The 21,815-nt window shown below is 34.8% G+C and overlaps 1 protein-coding gene across 1 annotated transcript in view; it reads left to right on the top strand.

The window, feature by feature from the left end:
* The window catches only part of LOC136850207 (uncharacterized), a 357,433-nt gene that overhangs the window by 192,106 nt on the left and 143,512 nt on the right, over window positions 1-21,815 (top strand). The gene's annotated exons all lie outside the window — the stretch shown is intronic.

Raw genomic sequence — 21,815 nt, forward strand, 5'->3', positions numbered from 1 at the left:
GTTGGTGGAACGCCGGCCACATGTATGGTTCTTGTGTATATTAGTTTAATGCCGGCCACATGCATGGTTCTTGTGTATGTTGGTGGACTGCCGGCCACATGTATGGTTCTTGTGTATGTTGGTGGAATGCCGTCCACATGTATGGTTCTTGTGTATATTGGTGGAATGCCGGCCACATGTATGGTTCTTGTGTATATTGGTGGAATGCCGGCCACATGTATGGTTCTTGTGTATGTTGGTGGACTGCCGGCCACATGTATGGTTCTTGTGTATATTGGTGGAATGCCGGCCACATGTATGGTTCTTGTGTATATTGGTGGAATGCCGGCCACATGTTTGGTACGATGCAGAATACTGTTAAACAGGAGTGAGATGGTGCTGATTCAGTTACATGGAACTCGAATATTCTCTGTCTTAAGGAAGATGGTTAGATCACACCATGATCAGATACATATTTATCATGTATACTTTTTGTGTGCGCGTGTGTAAAACCCCTCAGAATTGCTTTGATCTGTAATTACTTGAAATTCGTAATTTTGTAGTAATGTCGAAATTATGTTATTGTGGGGTGATTATTTCATTATAAATTCATGGTTGCAGTTTATAGTAAAAAATTATAGGAAGTGTGACTATTTGCTTCCGTGTAAATTTACTCCCAAAGTATACTGCGAAAGTGCCCACATCTATTTGTAGTTAATGCAAAATGCTTGATGCGCAGTAGAGTATTTTACGTTATTTTGTAGATCACTGATGGGTTTTTTTTTTTCCAGCTATCAATTTCCCGTGCTGAATGTAATTTTGATGGGTTACTACAATATAGCAATTTATTATTTGTTTATATTTGCACCTCTGTTACGAACCAGAAAGTAAAGAATTTCTTCTGCCGACCTTCATTAGGATTTGACCGATACTCATATTACGAAGTTTTAATGACCTTACCAACCTAAATATTTGAGTGTGTAGTTTTTTCTTTGCCCTCAACGTGAATGGGAGGTTTTATTGTGTTGAAGTTTTTGACAAATTACTGGGGCAAAACATTTTGGGCAGTCAAGAGTTGAAATCTGTTATTCTATGTAGGCGAGAGGGATGATAGGTCAGGTGGATGAGAGATTTTTATATATATATATATATATATATATATATATATATATATATATATATATATATATATATATATATATATATATTGTCGTCATGGTAGTTGAGAAAAAATTAATTTGTATTATGTTACGTTGGGGGCGGGTTGGGTAAACCAAATGAACCAAATGTTTTTTCATAAAAGGAAACATAAGGGATGATCAAATATATCGACTTTTTTATGAACTGTTGAACTATAAATTAATTAAGTGAAATACATTATAGTCTTTTACTCGGTGATAGCAAGAGGCTGCTTCAGTTATTATGTACCCATCAAAAATATACTGAACAAAAACTTTTTGGATATTTGCTTGTCGCGTCTTTTGCAACCGGGGTGAAACATATTTTTTCTCTCTAAGGATTTGATCTCCAAAGCTGGTAATATGATCCACCTGAGGATGCCGAGTTCAAAGAAAAAGAACGGAAACAAAAATTTTTTCCCTCCCTCTTCTCGAAGGCGTCGTTTTGGTACGTTAAAGTTTTTGAAAAATTTCTCCGGAAAAGGTACTTGGTAATCAAAAGTTGGAATCTCCTGTTCTTTCGTGCATTTGCGGTGGATGAAACGGAATAAGTCTCTCTCCTTTCTTGCGGATGAAAAGCATGGAGTTAATTAATTCTGTATTATTTGTGTGGATGAGATGGAACAAATGGCCGAAGCCTCGTCCATTATTTGGGATAGATGAGTTAAGTGAATTAAGTATATAGTAACGTAGGAAAGACTGTTGAAATAGATAAATTATTTTATGTAGGCGAGACGAATGAGGTGGACTAATTCTGTCTTTTGATTAAACTCTCTCTCTCTCTCTCTCTCTCTCTCTCTCTCTCTCTCTCTCTCTCTCTCTCTCTCTCTCTCTCTCTCTCTCAAATGGATGGAGTAGATGTTCATTAATTTAGTGAGTCGAATCTAGATTTTTAGTAAAGGCACTGATCCTATAAGTACACATATGTATATATGTATGTATGTGTATGCATGCATGTATGTATAAAGACTTTGTGTATGATATATAAAATAGGCGTATGCATCATCAGTCTTCTTAAATTGCTGGCTAGTGATATTCATAAACTGAATTTTGTCACGTACACGCGTGACTTTTTATATTCATCAGTATTAAGCCACAAATATCATTTAATATCGAATTCACCATACCTCGTGAATTCGGTATTAAAGGATATTTGCAGTTTAATATTTGTGAATATACTGACTTTTTAAAGTAAAAACTCTTAATTAAAATCGTTGTTGCTCTTACAGAAAAGCGAGTGGTTACTGTTTACGTGTTCACGTAAATCACATGCGTTTTCTGCATGTTGGTCGGTCGAGAGGAAGAGGCGAGAGTCTTAAGAAAATAAGGAAATACCAATAAAAATTGGAAATGGAAATCTTTGGACAACCTATGAAAACATTAGTAGATGGGGAGACCTTTTGAGGTGAAAATGAAGTGACGTATTCCACCTCTTGAAGACAGGGTGGGATGCTGTCCCCTCTTAACATTTCCTTTACGTAACAATTTTTTGTTTAAAGATTTGTAGTTGAAACCGATGCTGGAATTAATTGTAAAGAAGCTAGAAGGCTATGAGATTTTGGCTGTCACGACGATCATGTAATGATAGTAGAAATTCTAAGGAAATGCAACTGCCATCAGATCGTCTGGTCGGAGAGGGAATGGAGTTGGTACTTGTTGAGCTGTCAGAAACCGAAGTAAATTAAATGAACGTGAAGAACTCCAGCGAATGTGTTATTGGAGAAGGATTGATGAAATATGTTGAGATATTTATGTGAATCGCTAAAGTACAAATTTGAGGAGAGGGTGAAAAAGCTCGGATGCTCAAATAACATACTGTTGGTAGCGCCCCAGAACAGTATTTGTTGGGTCTGTAAAGAGGCCAATGCTAATATACGGACATAAGTCACGGTACAGCTCGATTGTGATAGATGGGGAGTAAGTAACATTGTGAAGGGATATTCGTATTTAAGTGTCATGATAGAGTAATCAGCGGAGCGATAAGAAATGACTGGAATGGATCCCATTGATCAACGTGAAGACTGTCCACGCGGGAATGAATTGGGGATATTTACTGAAAAGAAGAAAAACTGGTGCTGGATGTACTAAGTGATGCTGAAGGAAGGCTTGAGAGGGGTAGGCCAGGATAGACATGGCTGAGAACAGTGAAGAGGGAAGTAGGAAAGTAATGTTGGGATGAGCTGAAGGAGCTGGCATAGGGCATAAATATCCAGCGGGAAGACCGAATGATTGATGTCATATGCATGCTTTTGCACTGATTTTTTGTACATCTAATGTAATTCACACACACAAAAATTTTATATATATATATATATATATATATATATATATATATATATATATATATATATATATATATATATATGTATGTATGTTGTGTTCTGTGTGTATGTATGTATATATGTATGTATAAATATAATATATATATATATATATATATATATATATATATATATATATATATATATATATATGTGTGTGTATGTATATTGTGTTCTGTGTATGTATGTATATATGTATGTATAAATGTATGTATATATGTATGTATAAATATATATATATATATATATATATATATATATATATATATATATATATATATATATATATATATATAAATAATAAATATGAGTGGAGCCTCAATGGCTCGGTTGGTAGAAGCAGCAACCTCAGACTTCATAGAAGTCTGTGGTGCGGGTTCAATCCCGCAGCCGACCAGTCAGAGAAGGCGGACACTTTGCTATCCGTGTAGACACCCCGGGATTACGTATGTAATCAACGGATAGGTTTGCTGAAAAGCAAATGGGTGTTACAGACTAATACACACATAAAAAACAAAGCCACTCCAACATCTTCTAAAAACATAACAGACACCTCACACGTCTTGAACTGTCGACCTACCCGCCCAGTTCTCCTTGCTGCTGGGAGAAAGGGAGCTGGGGATTTGGTAACATGTACACATTCGCTACCGGGGTCTAAGCGATGTCAGGCAGGGCAGCCTATCGAGGCTACGGCCTACCCCACCGCCAAATCAAAGTCCTTCAAAAGAAGACATCGTGCTTACCCCATATAAAAATGGGGAAAAAAAGCACGTTTAAAACGAAGAAGAAGAAGAAGATATAATAAATATGAGTAAGAGAGAGAGAGATTATTTTGCTGACCTGATTAACAAAGGAGAGTTGAGTCATAAGAAAAAAACAGAAAACGAGGAAAGAAAAGAAATGGGAAAAATTAAGTGGAAAAACGAATTGTTGCTCTAAAAGTGATGGATGCTAAAGACTGAAAAGAAAAAGGGGGAAAAGATTTATATGCAAGGGAAGGAGATATATTAGATAAGCAATCGAGAAACTAGACGACTTCAAGGAAAGTAAAGGATATCTAGCTTGTGAAAATTGCGAATTTGCTATCTTGTAAATACATTTTAATACATTTTATTTGGCATTGTATTTTTATTCATGAATATACTGTATATATAATATATATATGGTAATTTGAGCTTTATCAATATTTAGTGACCTTAGAGTATGTGAATGTTTATTTTTGTGTACTTTCTTCTGGTAATAAATTATATAATTTAAAGACGAAGAATCGCAAAGTTCCAGAGGCACAGTATATACAAAAAATAAAAGTAATTTACCTTCGAATTTTAATGATTCTTATACAGATGCAAGGCAACAGAACGCAACACAAGCAAAAACGCCCCTCTTTCCCAGGATAATCACTGGAAATTTATTTGAAAGCAATGGATTTTAAGCTGTATGTTACATGGTAATGAAGCGGTTAGTTTAGATCTTACATCGCCCAGTCTAATCTCCACTTCGTTTGAGAAGGGGAAATGTAGATAACATTTGCAACAGAATAAACTCTTATTATTTGAGAATTAGATAAAATGGTAAAATTTTTTGGCCAAGTGCTGTTCCCTTTATCTGTTGAGATAATGGTCTGGAATATTTTATCCTTTTGTTCAAAGTTTATGTTTTTCATTCAGCCCTGAAAAAAAGAGAGGGAGACGGAATTATCTTTCCATGTTTTATTGACATTGGCGTTGATTTAAACACCTTGTTGGCACGGCCAGGCAAGATTTCTCTCTCTCTCTCTCTCTCTCTCTCTCTCTCTCTCTCTCTCTCTCTCTCTCTCTCTCTCTCTCTCTCTCTCATGAATTATTCTAGTATGGAAATTCCGGTCATTTTTATAATGAGGATAAAAAGTATTTTGTGTCCCATCTATCGCAATCCAGACTCAGATGATACTTTTATTGATCACAGTTGCGTAAGGAAGTTTAGCCTATGGTACCATTAATGAAAGTTTTGACATCCTAATACACAGGATAATTCCTTCTTAAATGTCGAGTTATTGTACTCTCAAATCTGCACTTTTTGGTCTTGACTCAACAGCGTCTTCTTTCCTAAAATCAGATGGCTTTTTCCTGACTGTTCAAAAGAAGAAGCAACTAATTTGGTTTATGAATTTGACAGAAAGCAGAACAGCTTCGAATTCAGTATGGCTCATTCCTGCTTTCTCAAAGATAAACTGACTAATCTGGCTGTACACATCTGTGAAATTAAGAATTATTCACTTGAACTTGATGCTTATGGACATGCCAACCCAAACGGTATTTTTCTTTGGGTTTGGGCGTATCAGCCCAAACAGTATATTGCTTTATTTTTTACTGAAAACTGCTGATACTTAGCTCCGCGGTTGTCTGCTAGTATTTGCAAATGAACTTGAAGTGATGCGTTTTGCACATTGTGGAAAATCCATTTGTTTGTCCATTAGCCAAATGTAGGAGTAGTAGCTTTAGCTCTGCTTTTTATAGCCCAGTTTTTGTTACTTCTGTTTCACTTCAAGGTTTGGAACATCTGGCGGCATAACGCCTTAATGCCTGTGCTGAAAGTAATCATCTGTCCCCTAGTTTGCAGCTGGTCTTTCACAAGGACTTGGGTACTTGCGTTGCTCTTCTGACAGCTCTGGATTTGACCATAATAATTATGAAAGGTTTTTTTTTTTTTTCAAAACTAGACTTTTGGGAGTTGATGGACCATATCTTGATACCATTATTGAATTTTTAACGAATAGATTTCAAAGAGAGGCTATTGATAGGCATTCATAGTGACTACAGAAATGTAATCTAGTGTTCCCGAGGCTTGTGTTCTGAGCCCATTTCTTTTTGTTATATACACGCAGTATGTGGTTTGACCCTGAAGGCAAGCTTGTTGCTTTTCCAGGTGATGTCACTCTTTACGTCGATCCCATCTCATAAGTATAGAGATTCAAATTTTTGCATGGTACATGTAATTGGGGAGGAAGGTGAACCCTTTCAAAGCTCAAAATATAAATATTGGTGGGTTTATGACACTGAATTCCACTTTCCAGAACTTCTCATTGACAGTGTTCCTTTAACTACGTGCAACTAATCTAAAAATCTAGGAGTCATTCTTGATTAAAAATTCGCTGTTGAGAAAAAAATTAAGTATACCTTAGTTTAACTAGACCACTGAGCTGACTAACAGCTCTCCTGTTGAGAAACATCATTATACAGTCTGTCCCTTCTTCAGCTGCAAAAAACTTTTCTATACTGAGTACGGATTTCAAGATTTCTGTAGATATGTCTATGCTGAGGCGGTCTTTGTATTTTTGGTCTTGTGCAGCTGACTCATATCAACAGTTGTTAGATAAAAAGTCGACTTATGTCAAATTTCAGTTTTTTTTATTAATCTCTATCAGTGTTGTTGAATAATTATGGTCAGCATTTTCAGTTAGATCTCCCTAAACTATACAATGTAGTGTGGAGTGCTAGATATGTAGGTAATTATAAGTTTCGCCTTTTTGTCTGTGACGGTCAATACCACGAAATTGTCTAGTTTTATTTGTTCAGTGACCAAATTGTGGAATGAGCTCCCCAGTCACGTAATTGAATCGTCGGTACTTCAAAAACCTGGTGCAAATGCTATTTTGTTGTGTCTCTCGTCATAGTTTTTTTTTACCATTGATTATATGCTTTTCCTTGTTATTTCTCATTTATAGTATGTTCATTGAATCTTTATTTCATATTCTGCATACTAAAATTAGATAAATAATGTAGATTTCAAATTTACCAAGAGTACACAAAGTCAGTGTTTGTCACTCGAGTCATTTCAGAACAGTTTGTTCCTAAGTTTAACATAAAATGTAAGCAAAATCTGTCATTGCAATGACTGGGAATAATTATTTTATTTGATGTTATTTTTAAAAACCATGCTCATATTTGTGTGTGTGTTTACCCCAAGTTGCCTTTAATTTGGCCCACCCTAAGGGAGTGATATCTTAAAGTGTTAAGCTGAGTAGGCAAAAAAAGGAAAAAATTTTGCTATTGATTCTAGCGGATTCATTTCCTAACTGAACCCATGTAATGGGGAAAAATGAGTGAAGCTCTCACAAAGTTTTAATAGACTAATAACATTAGGACCTCCCCATCCATCCCCCAAGAGTTTTTGAATCCTCTCTCTCTCTCTCTCTCTCTCTCTCTCTCTCTCTCTCTCTCTCTCTCTCTCTCTCTCTCTCTCTCTCTCTGTGTTCGTAGTCACTTTTTGGTTAAAATAGTTTTCACTATTTTATCATGCCCTTCCCAGTCAAAAAATAATAACAATGACGTCTCTTTATGTTTGAGTCCTGAAATCTTTGTTTTATTGTACGAAAATTTATGTCTGTCTATATAGTGAATAGAAAATGTAGTTCACATATTTTCGAGGAATCGCTGCTTTTTTTTAGGCTGCTGGGTTACCGTATTGGTGGCAAGTTTCTCTCAAGTTCAGTTGAGCAAAACAGTGCAGGGTAATTCTATACGTTGGGAAAGTCTTTTGGTAAATATTTTATAATGTAAAAATTGTTAGTTTCCTTTAATACATATGAAGTCATTAGTGCTGTATATACTGTACTACTTCTCTTTGATGGACGCTGTGTTGTAGTTTTCTCAGTTGTTTATGGACATTGTTTGTCATCTTTAGTTTAAGAATGAATATAACTGTTCGTTTTTATACATTATTGAATTTTCAGTTTTGTTTGTGCTTAGGACTATACTTCGATATTAAATATGATAGGATTTCAAGTGTATGGAATTAAAAGTGCAAGTGTGTATGTGTGTGTGCGCGCGCTTTACCCGAATATATTAAGAACGCATGCTGATGTTAGTGTGTGAATACATATCTTATACCTTCTGTCTGGTCATTTTCAGTATTAATAGTTCATAAGAAGCAAATCTGCCATTGGTTATTAGAAAGTTTGAATGTGATAATTTTTCTTCTGCACTTGGCAAGCTCCGTATGAAGGCTTAATGCTGTAAATGTAAATGATTTATCGCCTTAAACAAGCGCGTATTTGCAGTAGGTTCAGTTTTTTGTACCTGCATTTTTTGCATTGATGAATTCTGGAGACGTGAGACGGTTTAACTTCGTATATTGAGACCTTTAAAAGCAGTCCTAGGAGAGTGGTGGTGGTATCCTTTCCAGTTTTCACCGGGATAGGGCACAGTAAAGTGAAAGAGGGACCAGGTTGCCAGTCGATGGTAGTGGGTCACACAAATGTGATGGAGAGATTGAGTATATATATATATATATAGTGTATATATATATATATATATATATATATATATATATATATATATATATATATATATATATATATATATATATATATATAGTAGTTAGATAAAACCTTGGGCCTCGATGAGGTGATCCCTCACCAACATCCGAGCGAAACCATTGCTCTCTTATCGTTTGTGTGCACGCAAGTGTGCTGTGTATAACTGCTTAATTTACTTCAAATAAAAACTATTTTTAGCTTTTCTCTTGAATGATAGTCATTTGCCCTTTCTTCGTGCAAGAGCGCTTTCATTTCTGTACTCTTTTAGCGAATTATGTACTAGAGGTCTTATAGTCAAGATGCCCGTGTTTTCCACTATCTGGGTAGAACCGCTCTCTCTGTCGGAAAGAAAATACCAACAATCTTGGGAAGACCCATTTTTATTGTAGCCCTCGTCTAATATATAAAGTTCTTCTGACACTCATCGAGGTTTTACTTCTCGCATGCTCTTCGGGTGTTCGTAAATGGAGGCTGAGTGACACGTTTGTCGTAAGGCGAAGAGTTTGGTTCCTTGTGGGAGAATATCTTTTCTACGCGTATGTTTTATATTGGTTTCATTCTCTCTCGCTCTCTCTCTCTCCCCCTCCTATTTTTGTATGTATATATATATATATATATATATATATATATATATATATATATATTATATAAAATATGTATATATATGTATATATATAATTGTATATATATAATTACATACATACATATATTACATACATATATATATATATATATATATATATATATATATATATATATATATATATATATATATATATATAAATAAACTATGATTTCTTCATTAAAACATTTTAATTTCTCAGGAGCTTTCAGGCCGCATCTCTGTCAATTTCCTTATAAGCCTTTTCCAGCTGCTTGTATGTTACGTACAACTTTTTCGTTTAACTTTCAAACCTCTCACATAACTATTTCGTGACGAACTCTTAATCCACAAGACTTCCTCGTTTTCAATATTCCTTCAAGCACTCATTGTATCTTTTCGCTTTCTTTTCTGCTTTCTCAGTCAAAATCTTGATATACTCCGTAATTCTTACAGTGGCCTCTATCGCCTTTTTCTTTATTGGATGGGACAGCTATTCTTGTCACTCATTCCTTCCGAACTTTTCCCTCTTCCATACGTAACTGACAAGTCCTTGTTAACCACTCCAGTACACTACCACTACTGTACCGTAGCATTAATTCCTGATATTTCAGTACCTCAACCTCTAAATTGTCGTTACGTCCGCAAGAGTCCCTTTCACAATCTTTTTTCAAACTTACTAACCGCTTCCACACTTGCAGCTTTACTCAGCTCTGCCTCTGTAATATTTTCACAATAAGCAAATCTTCAAAACAGGATTCCATTCACCTCAGACGGCAACTTTTTTTTTTTTTTAGGATCCATTTCTAGGTGTAGAGTAAGAAAATGGGTATTGAATGGAGTCTTGTACCGTGGTGGGAATTGCAGATGATTCAATTTTGATTGATAATGATAGAAAAAAACCACATGAACTAATAAAGAGTATAAAAATGTTTGCTCGAGGAGAAAGCTAGGAACAGATTTAACCAAGAGTAAGGTTAGCCTATGAGAGCAAATGGAAACCAGAAAGATGGAGCAATGAATGGATGATGGTAGATTTATAGAAGAGGTATCACCCAAAAGGTGAAGCAAGCAAGGTAGCAAGGTTTTTACAAAATGCTTGGAAGATGCTCGGAATAGCTATGGAAAGCAAGGTAGAAGTGCATGATTGGGCAGCTGGATGTTGATTGCTATTTAAATAAAAAGGATGACGTTGTTGAGATGAACTGTTTGCTTAGTATATGTGACGTAAGAAGATTGGAAAGGGTGGGGAAAATTGAGATATGCACATATATATGTATGTGGTACTATATGAATAACATACATGGTAGTTATTAATAATCAAATGAGTCATTCAATGAGACATGAAAAGTGAGTGTTCTTTTATTATTAAGTATAGGTGAGGCGCGAGGTAAAGAAGTTTAGGGAAGAGTTCTTGGTGTTGTTGCATTGCTTTTGGATCAGTTTTAACATCTTCATCAAATAGGGTAACTGGAAAAATAAATGAGTAGAATTAGGCACAAAAAACAAAAACATCTGCTTCAAAATTGGCTTTACAGGAACTTCCTTTTCGTCAGTAACCTTTGGTGATGCGCCACCATTTTAGTGTACATTAGACCGTTGGCCTCAGAAGTAATTCTTAGGTTACGTAACGCGGGGAAGGAAGTTGTAAAGAAAATTATTGCAGACTGTGTCGTCAGAGCCAGGAGAAAGCCCCTTAAGGTTCATAAAGACAGAGAAAATCATATCCGAAGATTTGAATTCCATGAAATGGTTCTTTGAAACAAGGAATATCGTCTAGTAAAGCGTATCAATTACAGAAATGTCAATTAACAAAACTTTGTAGGCTTCTGGTCGGTGGTGTACAGATTTTTCTTAAAACCAGTTAGATTAAATTATTAACTTAGATATAGTTAACGCTGTTGTCTATTGGGTTAAGAACGTAAGAGATCGCCTGTCGCTTTGCTTCGAGTCGCAAAAGAACTCAACTGTGCATCCTGGTAATGTAGCTTATATCTACTTATATATCTGAATGTTTATAAGTATTTCCTTGATTTACAGGACATGAGTAACTGTCTTCACCTCTTATTAGTTCGGAAATAATTAGTTGGAGAAAAGTTTAAATCATCTGTTATTTTGTCATGAGCATGCCCTTATATATATATATATATATATATATATATATACATATTATATGTAAATGTATATATTTATATATAATATATATATATATATATATATACATATACTTTGTGTTGGAATATATGTACTGATAGCCAGTTGTGTTTATAGATAGGCTATTTCTCAGTTGAATCACCTAAAGCACCAAGGTAATTTAGGTGGCGTTTTCATTGTTATCGCAGAAATGCACTTTTTGAATATCTCCTTGTTGTTATCATATAGCGCTTTGCATTTGTTTTTTTAGTTTAATGACTTGTTTATGTAGCCAGGTCATTAGTGTGCGCTGGAAAGATTGAACGATGATTCGTTCGTTATAAATTGTGCAATTCAGAACAGAAGTGTTATGGGTATGGAGGCGGGAAAGACCTAGATGTCGTTGGATAAATGGGATGAAGAAATAATAGGAAGGAAAGCCTATGATCCGGCAAATATGAGAATCCGTACAAGATTGGGTGAATGGCAAAGTTTATGTTAGGGGTTCGACGTGCTGGTGGGTAACCTTTTGTAGAGGTACACAAGCGGCTAGTACTGTGGAAGTTTCACAGCATATGAAGTGATCTGTGATTTAGCAGCTAAAGTATGAATGTAGCAGTGACAATACGTTGTTTCTTTCTCTTGCACCATCCTCCTACGGCATAAACGACTTAATGTTCATGTATGTATGTATGTATATATATATATATATATATATATATATATATATATATATATATATGTACATATATACATATATATATACATGCATACGTACATACATACATACATACATACATACATATATATATATATGTATGTATGTATGTATGTATGTATGTATGTATGCATATATATATATATGTATGTATGTATGTATGTATGTATTTATATATAATATATGCATGTATATATATATATATATATATATATATATATATATATTATAACGAGGTGATCAAGCACCTGGTTATTACACAAATAGGTCAACAAATCTGTTGTACAAATGATAATGACAAAAGTTACCTCATATCGACCAGATACTTGAAACCTCATAACAAAGCTTCGACTGAATCTCTAAAGGTATAATAATCCCATAAACTTACTTATCACTGGAGAAAATCAATGTAACTTTATCAAGTTATGGATGAGGTAACAATTATTAAGTTATATCCAGATTAATGGAATATGAGTTTCACTTCAACCAGCACTGTAGCTGTCTCTCTGGTTCTATTTTACCTAGATAAGTCTTAGGTGAACAAACAGATACATCACTTACCTTATACACACTCATTAATGTCTATAAGTACTGGTAATCAAAATGAAACGCTATGTTTTAAAAACTTTAAGCAAACAGGTTTATTTCTAAGTTCAAAAGTTGTATGTAAAGTTTACAATCTCAAAAGATTTACCTTTAATTGACAACAGTGTAAGATTTAAGTAGCTCTTAATCAAGTTTAATTCACAAAACTTTGCTTTATCAAGAAAACAATCTGATTATGTAAGAATCAAACTATTAACTATCACTTAAGTGCCAAGCTTTTACCTGTTTCAACAATTACAAACAGTCACCAAAATATTACTGATTGGAATCCACATAACATTCTCCAAAAATCTCTATAACAGGTAGGCAGTAACAAATTGCTAAGAGATCACCAGCAAAATACGGCAACAATAAAATCACAATAATATGATAGCACAGACATATAAAAATGCGATACACAAAAATGAAAACACCACAATCACCAATAATGTGTTTAAAAACTACATCAATCTTTTATATAACTTTTCTTATAAAAAGAAAAGTCAGACTCACTTCTTTTTAAAACTTATTCAAACACAACAATTCTCTTTTACCAAGAATATTAACAAAACTCAGTATTCACCACATTACCTGTAGTAAACATTACACCAATATATATCTCCTCTTCAACACTTGTTCAAAATATTAATTCCTGAACCCATCTACAAAATTAACACACTCCTGGGGCGAGTTTAACAGGGCTTTACAATGAATATTTTCTGTCATTCCCGTTATAATATCGGGACTATTGAGAGAGAGAGAGGTCTGGTTCTGCCTCTATTGACCCTTGCCAGTAGACTGATCTGTCTCCAAGAAGACACTGGATTTTAAGTTTCTAGGCTGAGAATACACATAGGGTGTTCACACAGAATACACATGTATGAATACACCTACACACACGTATACAGAGAATACTCGTACACACGATCGGTTCGAAGCAAACTGGCGTTATCGCTCTGATTGACACTTCCTGGCCAGAGTTCACAAAATCATTTGTCAGCCTTGGGCAGCTGGGCAAACACAATAGATACGAAATAACACCACTTATTGGCTATTTCTCTACCTCTCTTCCTTAAAATTACAAATAGAATAGGCATAGGCAGAGTTAATAATGACGTAATAAGCACACAGTGATAAGTTAACTCGCCACTGGGTGACAGTTCGTCATGATAACCAAAAGTGGATGTCTTTGGACCCAAAGCACCTGATCAAACACAAAGAAGCGAGTCTCCATTCTTTCTCTCAGCAGACAGGATGTAGCGACCTGATAAGCTTTCAAAATACAATTTCAAAAGATTAAACAAAAGGGGAAAAATATCCCACAGAATCATAAGTTTACTTAACACACAAAATATCTGTAAGAAAAGACATTTTAAAATCACGTCTTCAGAGCAAATGACGAATCTTGCAAGCAAAAAATAAAAAATTTTCACAGAGACATTACAAACACTTACAAAATGGTTATAAATATTATATCACCTTATAATATTCCTCCAAGGTGATATAATTATATATATATATATATATATATATATATATATATATATATATATATATATATATATATATATATATATATATTATACTGTATATGTTACTTTCTCTTGCACCATCCTCTTATGGCATAAACTACTTAATGTTTAATGTTTATGGGTGTATGTATATTCATATATACTATATATATATATATATATATATATATATATATATATATATATATATATATATATATATATATATATATATATAAACATATGTATGGATGTATGTACATATGCATGTATATATATTTTATATATTACATTAGTACTTATGTATGTGTGTGTCTGCCCTCTATACAACTTTTATTGTAGAGCATCACCATCAACATCTCAAACTCCGTGTGCCGTAAAGGGTCCTAGTGATATATTACCACTCATGTCATTTTTGTATATTATTTTTCTCAAATATCCACTCATCTCTGATCTCTAGCCTCCATTTTCAAAGCTCTCTTCTATGTAGGTTTGGGTCCTCCAAGACACGCGCACCCACTCATGTGCACACACACACACACATGTACTTGCTGACCAACCCGGCGCTGCATGGGAAAACTGAATGACAGCCAACAAGCATTCTCTCTCTCTCTCTCTCTCTCTCTCTCTCTCTCTCTCTCTCTCTCTCTCTCTCTCTTTCCTGTTAAGATAATTGCTTTAGTTACAGTTACATTGCCCAGCATTTTTAACATTTTACATTTCACCCCTTTTCACCCCCATTTCTATTGGGGCTGAACTTGGACTTAAAGGGCATCAGGGGCATCACTATTCATCTTGGCAGCCTCGAAAACTATTGATTAGACACTAATATCTGTCGCTTTTGACATTTTATTTTTCACCCCTTTTCACCCCTCTTTTCTGTCGGGGCTGAACTTGGACTGAAAGGGCATTTGGAGTGTCACTACTCATGTCAGTGACCTCGAAAACTATGGATTAGACTCTAATCTCTGTCATTTTTTACATTTTATTTTTCACCCCTTCTCAACCCCACTTCCTATGAGGGCTGAACTTGGACTTAAAGGGCATCAGGAGTGTCACTATTCGTCACAGCGACCTCAAAAACTATGGATTAGAGACTAATATCTGTCATTTCGGTTATTTTTGAATGTCACCCCCTTCCACCCCCTCCCTGTTGGGGGTGAACTGGGACTTAAGGGGCATCGGGAGTGTCACTATTCTTCTCAGGGACCTCGAAAACTATGGATTAGACTCTTAATATCTGTCGTTTCAGTTATTTTTACATTTTGCCACCTTCCCACCCCCTTCTAACCCCCCCCCTTCCTATCAGGGCTGAACTTAGACTTGAAGGGCATTGGGAGTATCACTATTAATCTCAGCGACCTTAAAAACTATGGATTAGACCTAAAATCTGACATTTTCGGTTATTTTTACCTGTCGCCCCTTCCCCCCTCTCCTTATTGGGGCTGAACTTGACTTAAAGGGCATCAGGAGTGTCACTACTCATTTCAGCGACCTCGAAAACTATGGATTAGACACTAATATCTGTCGTTTTCTGTAATTTTTACATTTCACCCCTTCCCATACCCCCCCTTTGGTACCACTGATGTCTTACCCGTACAGCGTTCTTTCCCAGATGATAAGTCATATGTATACCAAGTTTGGTTGAAATTGCACACTGCGTTTGAAAGTGTATGTGGAACATCCCATGTACCTATATATATATATATATATATATATATATATATATATATATATATATATATATATATATATATATATATATATATATATATATATACATATACACATACATATATATAAGGGGGTTGTTTACGTGTCTCCTTTTCCATGGGTAAGCGTGGGGGATTGAAGGAATTTCAGCATATTCCGAACGAAGACGGCATAGAGTTCTTATCGTGTTTATGTAGAGATAATTAAATAGCTCAAGGTTGCTTCATCGTTTCCGAACCTTTAATTGTTCTTTTATTGTATATCTTTTATATTTTCCTTGGTTTGTCTTTTGAAATATTTAAAGAAAAAGAATTACAAATGAGAAAAGATATTCTGGGTATATTACGTTATTTTTGAAGACTGGAATTTGATTGCTGTTGGTACTTGAATTATTTCGTAATATATACGAGCACATGCTCCCTTACAAAACATGTATCCTTTCAAGTCTCACAAAACCAGTGGGATTATTATATATTATAATGACATCTTTCGTAATACTGCAAATAGAAAAGGAAGTACCTGGAGTCAGAGTCTTTTGGTTCCGTGTAAAGATATTGCGTCGTGCCCCAGCGATTTCATCGTTTCATACAAACATTGATTTAAAAGGTAGACCACCTTAACGATATATATATAATGCAATGGAGTGAATATACCATATTTTCGTCTTATAATACTGTTCTTTATATATTTTAACGTGTGATTTGGCTCATATCATCCTACTGTTTTTGGAAACCCAGCAGGCTCTCAAAGAAGTTAATAGCATATAGATTTTCTGACGAGGCAAATAGACTTACGTCTTTTGATAATACTGCCAATTAATATCACGGAATAATCTCGCTGGTCATTATGGAAAGAACTATATATATATACTATATGAGGTTTAGCTCAAGAAACGTCTTCATAATTGGGAAAAATACTTGCATCAATCCTTAGAAGGGAGAAAGCTTCTAGTAAATTAAAGAGTAAGAAGGTTTATATCACTGAAGGCATAAGCTTATATTATTTCGATAAATAAAAGAAAATTGATTTCATTCCAAGTATGTATTCATGCTGTTTCCTATAAGTGTAAGTGTTCTTTTTACTCCTAATGGGAGAAAAGTTTTATTATTGTACGAAAAACAATAGGAGACACTTTATTCCCAGTAAGAGAGACAACTTACAATATTCTCAAAAAAGGAAAAGTCTTACATTATTCCCAAGAAGAAGTATTGCATCTCTAGCAGGGCTATAAAATGCCTGACAACCCTTGTATCCAGGTTTACCCTTTCAGAGTTCCAGTTCATTGCGTCAGTAATAAATGGAAAAGCTTTCCTTCCCCCATGTAAAATATTCCCCCTTTTTTTATATTTTAAATTGCATATCGCCAGTCCCCTTGAGAAAAGACGTTGCTCTCTCTCTCTCTCTCTCTCTCTCTCTCTCTCTGAGTTCGTGCGCCGTGGCAGTATTTCCCGTTTTATCCCTTCAAAGCTTATCCCCTCAATCTTCGTTTCCCTTCCATTGCTGCTGCTGCTTCCCCTTTCATTCTTCCCATCTATCTAAACTTATACGAATTTCTCCCGTCCAGTGTTTTGACCATCTTAAGTTCTGTTTGAATGCTTTCTTCTTTCTGGTCCAAGCCTTCTTGGTCTTCTCTTTATATCTTTACACAAACTTACTGTTTGTCACCATGTTTTCCTTTTCCTTCTAAGTTGCTTCTTCCAGTGGGATGACAGTGTGGTGTGCTAGTCCTACAACCTTTTTATTATTTTTTTTTTTTTTTTGAAGAAAGGTTGACCAAGGGAAAACGCAGGAGGAAAGTTTTTTTTTATATTTTTTTATTTTTCGGAGGAAAAACAGGCTGAGGAGACAGTGAAGTTGGAAATGGATGACTGGTGTTGTTCGGAAATGAAATCTAAATGTTTTGCGTTTGGCCACGGAAAACTTGGACCTTAAGAAGGGCTGAAGATGGGAGAAGTTAAAAGACCACACGATTGCGCCAAGCCGTTGCCCCTCTTCAGACTGCCATACTTTAATAAGAGCCAGAGAGGAGATCCGCGCAAGGGGAAGAGGGAGAAGGCTGTTTGAAAGAATGGCTATACGATAGCTGCAGAGAATATTACAGCAATTCTTCATTCCTTTATTGGCCTCTGCTGTTAAGCAGGTATTGGTAAAGGAATTTGGCAGTTGCAGAGTGAAAGTTTCTCTTTGTTATCCACTACGAGATTTTAATTAAGGTCTTGCGGATAGCTAGTTTACTTTTAGTTTTAGACAAGAGGTGTAATAGGTACCGTTCAAATGGTATTGCTTTTTATGCCGCAGTGCCTAAATATGGTCATAATTATTTGAATATAAGAGAATAATTATAATTTCTGATTTAGCGTAAAAAGGTTTTTTTTCACTTCGAGGGATTATCTTTAATATTTCATGCTGCAAAAATCTTGTTTGGTTAATAATAGTTAATATCAGAGATAAGCGGAGTCGCTCTGAACGTTTGATCTAAATTGAATTTGCTTATTAGTAACGGTAGCATTTAATGTACTAGTTTTTTATACCCTTTTATTCAAAATTATAGTGTGTAAAAGCCCCCAATCAAAGTGCACTTATATTTAAATATATTTTTTTCAATCCCTCTCGCATATATCCTAAAAGTCTTAGCTGACCGTAGAGCTCATTTCCCCTTCTATTTTTGTCTGGAAAGAATGTTTCTGACGATTTAGTGAAATTGGGAATCCAAACAAATGAGCCATTTAGGTACATAAAATGCTTATAATACGATATAAGTAGCTTTAGCCTTTAAGGGTAAAATTGATGAGTCGGTATGGCTTGATTCTTCCTCCCCACTGCTTCATCCTTTGCTATTAGAGAGCAGCTTAAATGTTGTTACAGAATCTCAGATAAAATGGCTTCTCGATATGCCTGCCTGCACACACACACACACACACCTATATACATATATACATTATATATATATATATATATATATATATATATATATATATATATATATATATATATATATATATATATATATATATATATATATATAATCACAGTGTGTGTATACATACACATCGTGTACTCTTATTCTGTGAGTTTTCCTGGGGGTGGCGATTGGTCTTATGGTTTTAGTTTTCCTTTTGTATGGCCAGTGTCGCTCGGTTAACTTCTCTTGATACCGACTTTTTCTATTAGAAAGTTTCTCACCAACTGACCCCTGCCTGTTGATAACTTTATAAGACTTTCTCTCTCACCAAGAATAGTTTTTCTAAGAGAAAGTTTTTCTCTCTTTGTTTCTTTGGTAAGCTCCGGCCTTCTCAACTTTAGTCATTTCTTTAATGTATGAGAATCCAAGGTTGCCTTGAAATTAATGTCATTGCTGTTGCTCTGTTTTGCTGGAGGTTTACGAATACTGTGTTATTTATTTTTTGCTTATTATTGTTCTTTTTTTATGTTGTCGTTTTTCATGCTCTTTAATATTAGCGCTCACACACACACACACACACAGACACATTCACTTCATCAGAGTGTTTTGAGGGCTAGCGTAATATTACCATCATGAAGAAAGGGAACTGAACATTGACATGCATAATTTGATGAAAATATAATTTTATGCTTCTCGGTACTTGTGCATATTGTAATGTAATGAGATGGAAGTAATCCTATGCAAGGTCATATGTGTGCCTTAACGTATGTGCACTTGGCATATCTTCCGTCCTTCATCGTTTTATTGAACAGGCCATTGATGCGGGAATACCACGTTATAATAAAGATCAACCATGTCGTTCTCATACCATCAGTGATATGAATTGATAGAAATGTCCTTTATATACATATAATATACACAGACAGACACACACACACACACACACGCACACACATACTTATATATCTATATAAATATAAATATATATATATATATATATATATATATATATATATATATATATATATATATATATATAATCAGAAAGGTAACATATATGAAAATATATTATTTCCGAGGTAGAGCGAATTGGATATTAAAGGACGTTTGTAGCTTTCTGATTGTATATGAATCACGGTGATGTGATAAATAGTCATATATATATATATATATATATATATATATATATATATATATATATATATATATATATATATATATATACATATATTGCATACACACATATATAAGTATATATGACAGTACCTCGAAAATGTGTTGAAATATATTTTATTTTATGTATATATATACTGTATATAAAATATACATACATATATAATGGGTGTATTCATGTTAATATGAAAGTGATTCATCACAAAATCCTCGAAATTGTAATTCTCTACCTCTCTGTGGGTAGACTAGATGTAATGTACACCCACGAAATGTTTAAAAATGTCAGTTTATGCTTTAAGGTCCGTCCAGGTCATTGAGCACTTGATCCTCCTCCAGTTGTATACACCCTAACCCTCATTAGTCCCCTTTTCCCTCGTGATTGCCGCTCAGCCTCGTGAGTAATTTATGGATTTTCTCACCTTGATTCAGTCACTTTAATTCGTCTTTTGTCATCGTCATTTGACATGCAAATGAGCTGACGGCCAGAGTGAGATTAAAGTCAGAAGAGGCCACCAGCTCACAGAGAGAGAGAGAGAGAGAGAGAGAGAGAGAGAGAGAGAGAGAGAGATTTCCATCGCACAAAGAAGCCGTGTGAATCCCAGGGTCTTTATTGAAAATTGGATGTAGTGATTGAATGGGAAGGATTCGGCGGCAAGCGTTCGTTCAGGGGCCCTTGAGGCCATCGTTCCCCCCAAAACAGTGGTTTTCGTGTGGCGTGGCCCATTTGGGGTAAATTGTTGTTAGGCCATGGGTACAACATCTACGTTGACATGTGTTTTGTCTTTGGTTTGTTTGTTACTCGTGTATGAAGTATTAATTTTGATGTAATTTTTTCTTATTTTAATTTTGTCCTTAATTCCAATCAGATCATTTGGGACTATCTTCATCATATTTTTTTTTCATTTTTCCCCATTATATATATATATATATATATATATATATATATATATATATATATATATATATATATATATATATATATATATATATGTATACTCTTGTATATTTGTGTATGTGCGTGTTTAGTGTGTGTAAATGAAAGGAACGGAGCGACACAATGTAATTACTTACTTCATATTTTTTCAGTCATTGCCAATGGACATGATTAGTGTTAGTGCAGCATTGGGGTTGCTTATCAGTGCTTCCTCTTCATGGAGTAGCAAATTTTACACCTATAACTGTATGGTTATCTTACCACAACACTGCGTTGTTCTTTGACCGCTTTTTCCAAGGTGTTTGATCCATGCTGTTAGGAGTCAAGTCTCCTATCCCCTAAGGGACCTCACTCTCAGCTTTTTGTTCTTTCTTCGGAGGCTGAGCTAGAAATGGATTTTTCTTGAATCGGTCGGGTCTCTTATGAACATAGACACACGCACGAAGAGAGAAGTGCGTAAATCAAGTAAAGGTATTAAGCCAGTGAATGTCAGGGCGAGTCTTTCATCGAAGTATTAGATTGTCAAGGAGTCTAAATGCTTATTGGTGCCGTTTGCAGCTATTTAGAATTAACTGCAAATAATCTAAGTGTATTAGTTGCGTACCATACTTATGAATGTTGGAAATAACTGTTATTAGGTGTTAATGCGACAGACATTTTGCACCATTGTTTTACCTTTTCTGATGAAGACGCATCCTGCAAACTGATATAACCGAAATAGATCATGAAGTGGGAGAAATAATTTTAAATTATTATTTATGGGTTATGAAG

The sequence above is a fragment of the Macrobrachium rosenbergii genome, chromosome 21 (assembly GCF_040412425.1).
Source record: "Macrobrachium rosenbergii isolate ZJJX-2024 chromosome 21, ASM4041242v1, whole genome shotgun sequence".
In the NCBI taxonomy this organism is placed as follows: domain Eukaryota; kingdom Metazoa; phylum Arthropoda; class Malacostraca; order Decapoda; family Palaemonidae; genus Macrobrachium; species Macrobrachium rosenbergii.